Source organism: Balaenoptera physalus (assembly GCF_965194825.1).
Source record: "Balaenoptera physalus genome assembly, chromosome: 4".
Lineage (NCBI taxonomy): Eukaryota > Metazoa > Chordata > Mammalia > Artiodactyla > Balaenopteridae > Balaenoptera > Balaenoptera physalus.
Window position 1 is genome coordinate 89,738,420 of NC_138891.1, and position 10,023 is coordinate 89,748,442.

At 37.5% G+C, this 10,023-nt stretch overlaps 1 long non-coding RNA gene across 1 annotated transcript; it reads left to right on the plus strand.

The window, feature by feature from the left end:
- The first annotated feature begins 354 nt into the window (after positions 1–354).
- On the plus strand, positions 355–8,946 carry LOC309659949. Its single transcript, XR_014263059.1, has 2 exons — positions 355–4,213; positions 4,397–8,946. It is a non-coding gene; the product is annotated as an uncharacterized lncRNA (long non-coding RNA).
- Positions 8,947–10,023: the final 1,077 nt, after the last annotated feature.

Here is a 10,023-nt window from a genome sequence, read left to right on the forward strand (position 1 = left end):
ACACAGCCTGAAGGGGGCTAGTATGCCACAGCTAGCCGGGAAGGAGTCCGGGAAAAAGTCTGGAACTGCCTAAGAGGCAAGAGACCGTTGTTTCGGGGTGCATGAGGAGAGGGAATTCAGAGCACCGCCTAAATGGGCTCCAGAGATGGGTGCAAGCCATGGCTATCAGCACAGACACCAGAGATGAGCATGAAACGCTAAGGCTCCTGCTGTAGCCACCAAGAAGCCTGTGTGCAAGCACAGGTCACTATCCACACCTCCCCTGCCAGTAGCCTATGCAGCCCGCCACTGCCAGGGTCCCGTGATCCAGGGACAACTTCTCCAGAAGAACACACGCCACACCTCACGCTGTTGCAACGTCACATTGGCCTCTGCTGCCGCAGGCTCTCCCCGCATTCCGCACCCCTCCCTTCCCCCAGCCTGAGTGAGCCAGAGCCCCCGAATCAGCTGCTACTTTAACCCGTCCTGTCCAGGTGGGGAACAGACACCCTCAGGAGACCTACACACAGAGGCAGGGCCAAATCCCAAGCTGAAACCCAGGTGCTGTGTGAACAAAGAGAAAGGGAAATTTCTCCCAGCAGCCTCAGGAGCAGTAGATTAAATCTCCATGAACAACCTGATGCACCCTGCATCTGTGGAATACCTGAATAGACAACAAATAATCCCAAAATTGAGGCGGTGGACTTTGGGAGCAACTGTAGACTTAGGGTTTACTTTCTGCATCTAATTTGTTTCTGGTTTTAAGTGTATCTTGGTTTAGTATTTAGAGCTTATTATCATTGGTAGATTTCTTTATTGATTTGGTTGTTCTCTTCATTTTTTTAAATATATATATTAAAAAATATTTAATATTTCTCTTTTTGTGAGTGTGTATGTCTATGCTTCTTTGTGTGATTTTCTCTGTACAGCTTTGCTTTTACCATTTGTCCTATGGTTCTATCTGTCCATTTTTTTTGTTTATATTTTTGTTTGTTTGGGGTTTTTTTAGTACAATTTTTAGCACTTGTTATCATTGGTGAACTTGTTTCTTGCATTAGTTGCTCTCTGCATTTTTTTTAATTACTTTTTTATTTTTAATAATTTTTTTTATTTTTTATTTTAATAACTTTACTTATTTTAATTTTTTTCTTTCTTTCTTTCTTTCTTTTTTTTTTTTTTCTCCCTTTTCTTCTGAGCCGTGTGGCTGACAGGGTACTCCAGTCAGGTGTAAGGCCTGAGCCTCTGAGGTGGGAGAGCCCAGTTCAGGACATTGGTCCACCAGAGACCTGCAAGCCCCACATAATACCAAATGGCAAAAGCTCTCCCAGAGATCTCCATCTCAATGCTAAGACCCAGGTCCACTCAACGACCAGCAAGCTACAGTGCTGGACACTCTATGTAAAACAACTAGAAAGACAGGAACACAACCCCACCCATTAGCAGAGAGGCTGCCTAAAATCATAATAAGTTCACAGACACCACAAAACACACCACTGGACATGGCCCTTCCCACCAGAAGGACAAAATGCAGCCTCATCCACCAGAACACAGGCAACAGTCCGCTCCACCAGGAAGCCTACAGAACGCACTGAACCAACCTTAACCACTGGGGGCAGATGTGAAAAACAACGGGACTACAAACCTACAGCCTGCAAAAAGGAGACCGCAAACACAGTAAGTTAAGCAAAGTAAGAAGACAGAGAAACACACAGCAGATGAAGAAGCAAGGTAAAAACCCACCACACCAAACAAATGAAGAAGAAATACGTAGCCTACCTGAGAAAGAATTCAGAGTAATGAGAGTAAAGATGATACAAAATCTTGGAAATAGAATGGAGAAAATACAAGAAATGTTTAACAAGGACCTAGAAGAACTAAAGAGCAAACAAACAATGATGAACAGCACAATAAATGAAATTAAGAATTCTCTAGAAGGAATCATTAGCAGAATAACTGAGGCATAAGAATGCATAAGTGACCTGGAAGATAAAAAAGTGGAAATAACTACAGCAGAGCAGAATAAAGAAAAAAGAATGAAAAGAATTGAGGACAGTCTCAGAGACCTCTGGGACAAACGTAAATACAACAGCATTAGAATTATAGGGGTCCCAGAAGAAGAAGAGAAATAAAAAAGGGACTGAGAAAATATTTGAAGAGATAATAGTTGAAAAGCTCCCTAATATGGGAAAGGAAATAATCAAGTCCAGGTGCAGAGAGTCCCATACAGGATAAATCCAAGGAGAAACATGCCAAGACACATATTAATCAAGCTATCAAAAATTAAATACAAAGAAAAAATATTATGGGACTTATGGGGATGAGGTTAATAGCCCATCTTTCAGCAGAAACTCTGCAAGCCAAAGGGAGTGGCAGGACATATTTAAAGCGATGGAAGGGAAGAACCTACAACCAAGATTACTCTACCCAGCAAGGATCTCATTCAGATTTGACAGAGAAATTAAAACTTTTACAGAAAAGCAAAAGCTAAGAGAATTCAGCACTATCAAACCAGCTTTACAACAAATGCTAAAGGAACTTCTCTAGGCAGGAAACACAAGAGAAGGAAAAGACCTACAATAAAAAAACCAAAAAAATTAAGAAAATGGTATTAGGAACATACATATCAATAACTACCTTAAATGTAAATGGATTCAATGCTCCAACCAAAAGACATAGACTGGATGAATGGATACAAAAACAAAACCCGTATATATGCTGTTTACAAGAGACCCACTTCAGACCTAAGGATACATACAGATTGACAGTCAGGGGAGGGAAAAAGATATTTCATGCAAATGGAAATCAAAGGAAAGCTGGAGTAGCAATTCTCATATCAGACAAAACAGACTTTAAAATAAAGACTATTACAAGAGACAAAGAAGGACACTACATAATGATCAAGGGATCAATCCAAGAAGAAGATATAACAATTGTAAATATTTATGCACCCAATATAGGAGTGCCTCAATACATAAGGCAAATGTTAACAGCCATAAAAGGGAAAATTGACAGTAACAAAATCATAGTAGGGGACTTTAACACACCACTTTCACCAATGGACAGATTATCCAAAATGAAAATAAATAAGGAAACATAAGCTTTAAATTACACATTAAACAAGATGGACTTAAGTGATATTTATAGGACATTCCATCCAAAAACAACAGAATACACTTTCTGCTCAATTGCTCATGGAATATTCTCCAGGATAGATCATATCTTGGGTCACAAATCAAACATTGGTAAATTTAAGGCTTGTATGAAATGGATGACTAATAAGAACCTGCTGTATAAAAAAATAAATAAAATTCAAAAATTAAAAAAAAAAAGATTACAAACAAGCTTTAGAACAGAAAAGATCCTTCTTCATTTGGGAGGCAGAAGCATTAAACATACTACCCACTCCCCGAAGGGGATTATGAAACTTTGATGGGACTAACCTGGTGTCGCAGTGGTTAAGATCCGCCTGCCAATGCAGGGGACACAGGTTCGAGCCCTGATCTGGGAAGATCCCACATGATGAGAAGCAATGAAGCCCGTGCACCACAACTATAGAGCCTGCTCTCTAGAGCTCTCAGCCACAACTACTGAGCCCACGTGCCACTACTACTGAAGCCCGTGCTCCTATAGCCCATGCTCTGCAACAAGAGAAGCCACCACAATGAGAAGCCCACGCACTGAAACTAAGAGTAGCCCCCACTCGCCACAACTACAGAAAGAGAGAGCCCGTGTGTAGCAATGAAGACCCAACACAGCCATAAATAAATAAACAACAAACAAATAGCAAAACAAAAAAGATTCTTTCACCACTGAAATTCAGGTTCAAACTTACTAATGCTTCAGAATGTTCACAGCTTTCTCAAGTCTTAAAGGAAGGGTACTATTAGTATATCCTGAGTTACACAGGGAAGTTGTCCTTACCCACTGAGATGAGGTTTCTAAAGTTCTCTAGCATCATATCCCAATAAAAAAAAAAAAAATAGAAAGACTACTGAAATCGTATCAAGTATCTTTTCCAACCCCAACTCTATGAAACTAGATATCAATTACAGGAAAAAAACTATAAAAAGTAAAAACACATGGAGGCTAAACAATACACTACTAAATAACCAACAGATCACTGAAGAAATCAAAGAGGAAATCAAAAAATACCTGGAAACAAATGACAATGAAAACACACAGCCCAAAACCCATGGGATGCAGCAAAAGCAGTTTTAAGAGGGAAGTTTATATTGTATGGAAATATGTATGGAAATATGTTAATATAAATGTTTCAGACATTACATGAAATTTCTAAAAATCTTATATGTTCTGGTATAATGTTATAAGTCATAATCCTAGTTATTACTTTAAAATGTATATCTCAAAAATAACTAATTTTCTGGTCAAAAAAAAAAAAAAAGAGGGAAGTTTATAGCAATACATCCTACCTCAAGAAACAAGAAACATCTCAGATAAACAACCTACCTTACACCTAAAGCAATTAGAGAAAGAAGAACCAAAAAATCCCAAAGTTAGCAGAAGGAAAGAAAAGATCAGATCAGAAGTAAGTGAAATAGAAATGAAGGAAACAACAGCAAAGATCAATAAAACTAAAAGCTGGTTCTCTGAGAAGATAAACAAAATTGATAAACCATTAGTCAGAATCATCAGAAAAAAAGGGAGAAGACTCAAATCAATAGAATTAGAAATGAAAAAGTAAAAATAACAACTGACACTGCAGAAATACAAAGAATCATGAGAGATTACTACAAGCAACTATATGCCAATAAAACGGACAACCTGGAAGAAACTGACAAATTCTTAGGAAAGTACAATCGTGAGAGATTGAACCAGGAAGAAATAGAAAATATAAACAGACCAATCACAAGCACTGAAATTGAACCTGTGATTAAAAATCTACCAGCAAACAAAAGCCCAGGACCACATGGATTCACAGGTGAATTCTTTCAAACATTTACAGAAGAGCTAACACCTATCCTTCCCAAACTCTTCCAAAATATAGCAGAGGGAGGAACACTCCCAAACTCATTCTATGAGGCCATCATCACCTGATACCAAAACCAGACAGAGATGTCACACACACACACACAAAAACTACAGGCTAATATCACTGATGAACATAGATGCAAAAATCCTCAACAAAACACTAGCAAACACAATCCAACAGCACATTAAAAGTATCATACACCATGATCAAGTGGGGTTTATCCCAGGAATGCAAGGATTCTTCAATATATGCAAATCAGTCAATGTGATAAACCATATTAACAAATTGAAGGAGAAAATCTATATGATCATCTCAGTAGATGCAGAAAAAGCTTTTGAAAAAATTCAGCACCCATTTATGATAAAACTCTCCAGAAAGTAGGCAAAGAGGGAACTTACCTCAACATAATACAGTCCATATATGACAAACCCACAGCCAACATCGTTCTCAATGGTGAAAAACTGAAACCATTTCCACTAAGATCAGGAACAAGACAAGGATGCCCACTCTTACCACTATTATTCAACATAGTTTTGGAAGCTTTAGTCACAGCAATCAGAGAAGAAAAAGAAATAAAAGGAATCCAAATCGGAAAAGAAGAAGTAAAGCTGTCACTGTTTGCAGATGACATGATACTATACATAGAGAATCCTAAAGATGCTACCAGAAAACTACTAGAGCTAATCAATGAATTTGGTAGAGTAGCAGGATACAAAATTAATGCACAGAAATCTCTTGCATTCCTATACACTAATGATGAAAAATCTGAAAGAGAAATTAAGGAAACACTCCCATTTACCATTGCAACAAAAAGAATAAAATACCTAGGAATAAACCTACCTAAGGAGAAAAACGACCTGTATGCAAAAAACTATAAGACACTGATGAAAGAAATTAAAGATGATTCCAACAGATGGAGAGACATACCATGTTCTTGGATTGGAAGAATCAACATTGTGAAAATGACTCTATTACCCAAAGCAATCTACATATTCAGTGCAATCCCTATCAAACTACCAATGGCATTTTTCACAGAACTAGAACAAAAAATTTCACAATTTGTATGGAAACACAAAAGACCCGGAATAGCCAAATCAATCTTCAGAAGGAAAAATGAAGCTGGAGGAATCAGGCTCCCAGACTTCAGACTATACTACAAAGCTACAGTAATCAAGACAGTATGGTACTGGCACAAAAACAGAAATATAGATCAATGGAACAGGTTAGAAAGCCCAGAGATAAACTCATGCCCATATGGTCACCTTATCTTTGATAAAGGAGGCAAGAATATACAATGGAGAAAAGACAGCCTCTTCAATAAGTGGTGCTGAGAAAACTGGACAGCTACATGTAAAAGAATGACATTAGAACACTCCTTAACACCATACACAGAAATAAACTAAAAATGGATTTAAAACCTAAATGTAAGGGCAGACAGTATAAAACTCTTAGAGGAAAACATAGGCAGAACACTCTATGACATAAATCACAGCAAGATCCTTTTTGACCCACCTCCTAGAGAAAAAGAAATAAAAACAAAAATAAACAAATGGGACCTAGTGAAACTTAAAAGCTTTTGCACAGCAAAGGAAACCATAAACAAGACAAAAAGACAACCCTCAGAATGGGAGAAAATATTTGCAAATGAAGCCACTGACAAAGGATTAATCTCCAAAATTTACAAGCAGCTCATGCAGCTCAATATCCAAAAAACAAAAAACCCAATCCAAAAATGGGCAGAAGACCTAAATAGACATTTCTCCAAAGAAGATATACAGATTGCCAACAAACACATGAAAGGATGCTCAACATTACTGATCATTAGAGAAATGCAAATCAAAACTACAATGAGGTATCACCTCGTACCAGTCAGAATGGCCATCATCAAAAAATCTACAAACAATAAATGTTGGAGAGGGTGTGGACAAAAGGGAACACTCTTGCATTGTTGGTGGGAATGCAAATTGATATAGTCACTATGGAGAACAGTATGGAGGTTCCTTAAAAAACTAAAAATAGCACTATCATATGACCCAGCAATCCCACTACTGGGCATATACCCTAAGAAAACCATAATTCAAAAAGAGTCATGTACCACAATGTTCATTGCAGCACTATTTACAATAGCCAGGACATGGAAGCAACCTAAGTGTCTATCGACAGATGAATGGATAAAGAAGATGTGGCACATATATACCATGGAATATTACTCAACCATAAAATTGCTGTGTAATTGAGTTATTTGTAGTCAGGTGGATGGACCTAGAGGCTGTCATACAGAATGAAGTCAGAAAGAGGAAAACAAATACCGTATGCTAACATATATATATGGAATCTAAAAAAAGAAGCAAATGTTTCTGAAGAACCTAGGGCAGGAGAGGAATAAAGACGCAGACATAGAGAATGGGCTTGAGGACACAGAGAGTGGGGAAGGGTAAGCTTGGACGAAGTGAGAGAGTGGCATGGACATATATACACTACCAAATGTAAAATAGATAGCTAGTGGGAAGCAGCTGCATAGCACAGGGAGATCAGCTCGGTGCTTTGCGTCCACCTAGAGGGGTGGGATAGGGAGAGATGTAGGGAGACGGAAGAGGGAGGGGATATGGGGATATATGTATATGTATAGCTGATTCACTTTGTTATAAAGTAGAAACTAACACACCATTGTAAAACAATTATATTCCAATAAAGATGTTAAAAAAAACACACATAATTCTCAACTTTTAGGTTGTGCATTTTTTTTCAGTTGACAGTGCTTTGTTGTGGTTCTGTTCTCACTTATTAGGCCTGACACTTGATAGACCTTTTAATATGAAGACTTGTGTTCATGTCTCCAGAACGTTCTCCTATTATTGCTTTGATTCCCTCCCCTCAATCTTCTGTTTTCTCCTATTAGTCGAATGATGCAACTACTATGTTAATCTTCTTCTAAGTCTTTTACTGTTTTTATTTATTTTTTTGAATATTATTCCTTCTTTTGGTCATATTTTCTCCGAAATTTCTTTGAAAAGTTACCCCTAACCTTCCCTTGATTTTCAAAAAGGTTTGCTATGATTTTCACTTTCTCAGTTTAGTTATTCTGATTTTCCTTTTTTTATAGGAATTTATTATGGTTTTATACGTTACATGATTTTATAGTTCTCTTAGTATACAAATTGATTTTTAAATATTCTCTATGTTCCGTTCCCTGCATTATCTGTGTCTCTGATTATTTATACTGCTTTTTCTTTTTAGTCTCTGCTTTAAAGCTAGTAGTATTTAAAAAACTACAATGAGGTATCACCTCATACCAGTCAGTATGGCCATCATCAAAATGTCTACAAATAATAAATGCTAGAGAGGGTGTGGAGAAAAGGGGAATGTAAACTGTTGGTGGGAATGTAAATTGGTGTAGCCACTGTGGAGAACAGTATGGAGGTTCCTTAAAAAACTAAAAATAGAGTTGCCATATGATCCAGCAATCCCACTCCTGGGCATATATCCAGAAAGAATGCAAACTCTAATTTGAAAAGATACATGCATCTCAAAGTTCATAGCAACACAATTTATAATAGCCAAGACATGGAAGCAACATAAATGTCCACTGACAGATGAATGGATAAAGAAGATGTGGTATATACATATAATACTACTCAGCCTTAAAAAAGAATGAAATAATTCCATTTGTAGCAACATGGATGGGCCTAGAGGTTATCATACTAAGTGAAGTAAGTCAGACAGAGAGAAACAAATATATCACTTATATGTGAAATCTAAAAAAAAATGGTACAAATGAACTTATTTACAAAACAGAAATAGACTCAGACATAGAAAACAAACTTATGTTTACCAAAGGGGAAAGCGAGGGATAAATTAGGAGTTTGAGATTATAATATACATACTAATATATACAAAATAGATAAACAAGGTACTACTGTATGGTACAGGGAACTATATTCAATGTCTTGTAATAACCTAGAATGGAAAAGAATATATATATATATAAAACTGAAGCACTTTGCTTTACACCTGAAACTAACACAACATTGTAAATCAACTGTGCTTCAAGAAAAGTTGTAGCAGGATTTACATGAATGTTTAATGATTTTTATTTGTCTATTGACATATGACTAAAACACTTAAGAATCGGTTTGTTAGTTTTGACTGCAGGGCAGGGACTTATCACTGGAAGGCTTCATATCTGAGTGATTAGTCATGAAGTCGACCTCTTAATAGAGTTCTCCATGTTTTGGAAGCCTTTTCTCAAGGTTAATTTAGGACCTGCTGAAAATTCTTCAGGCTTCCATTTGTGGTAGGTATAGATGCCAGGCTGTTGCTGTCCTGTGATTGTGATGACAGGAGAGGGAGCTTGTTATGAACTAAACTTTGTGTTTCTCCCCACTCCCCCAACCCCACCTGCAAAAAATAAAAATTCAGATGTTGAAGCCCTAACCCCCAATGTAATGGTATTTGGAAGGGGGACCTTTGGGAGCTAAGTTTAGATGAAGTCACGGTGGGGGGTGGTTCACCATGGGGTTAATGTCCTTATGAGAAGAGGAAGAAAGACAAGAGCGCTCTCTCTCTCTCTCTCTCTCTGTCTCTGTCTCTCTCTCTCATACACACACACTCACTCACAATCTGCTATATAACGACACAGAGAAAACGCAGCATCTGAAAGCCAGGAGAAGTGATGTTACCAGGAACCCAATCTGCCAGCACCTTGATCTTGGACTTCGCAGCCTCCAGAATAGTGAGAAATAAATGTATGTTGTTTAAGCCTCCCAGTCTCTGGTATTTTGTTGTAGCAGTCCAAGCTAAGACAGAGCTGGTGATCCAATCATTTTTGTTACAGACTCTAAATTTAAACTTTCGTATGCTCCTGAATCCCAGGCTACTCCCACTAACTTCTCAAAACAGACAAAAAAATTATCTAAATGTCAGCATTTTGTGTATTTCCTACATAGAATTTCAACCTTCATCCCTGATTTCTTACTCCACTCCTCTTTCTCACCATTCACTATAACTCATGCTTTCAAACCTGGGGTTTTGAAGTGTAAACTAATGTCTTATCA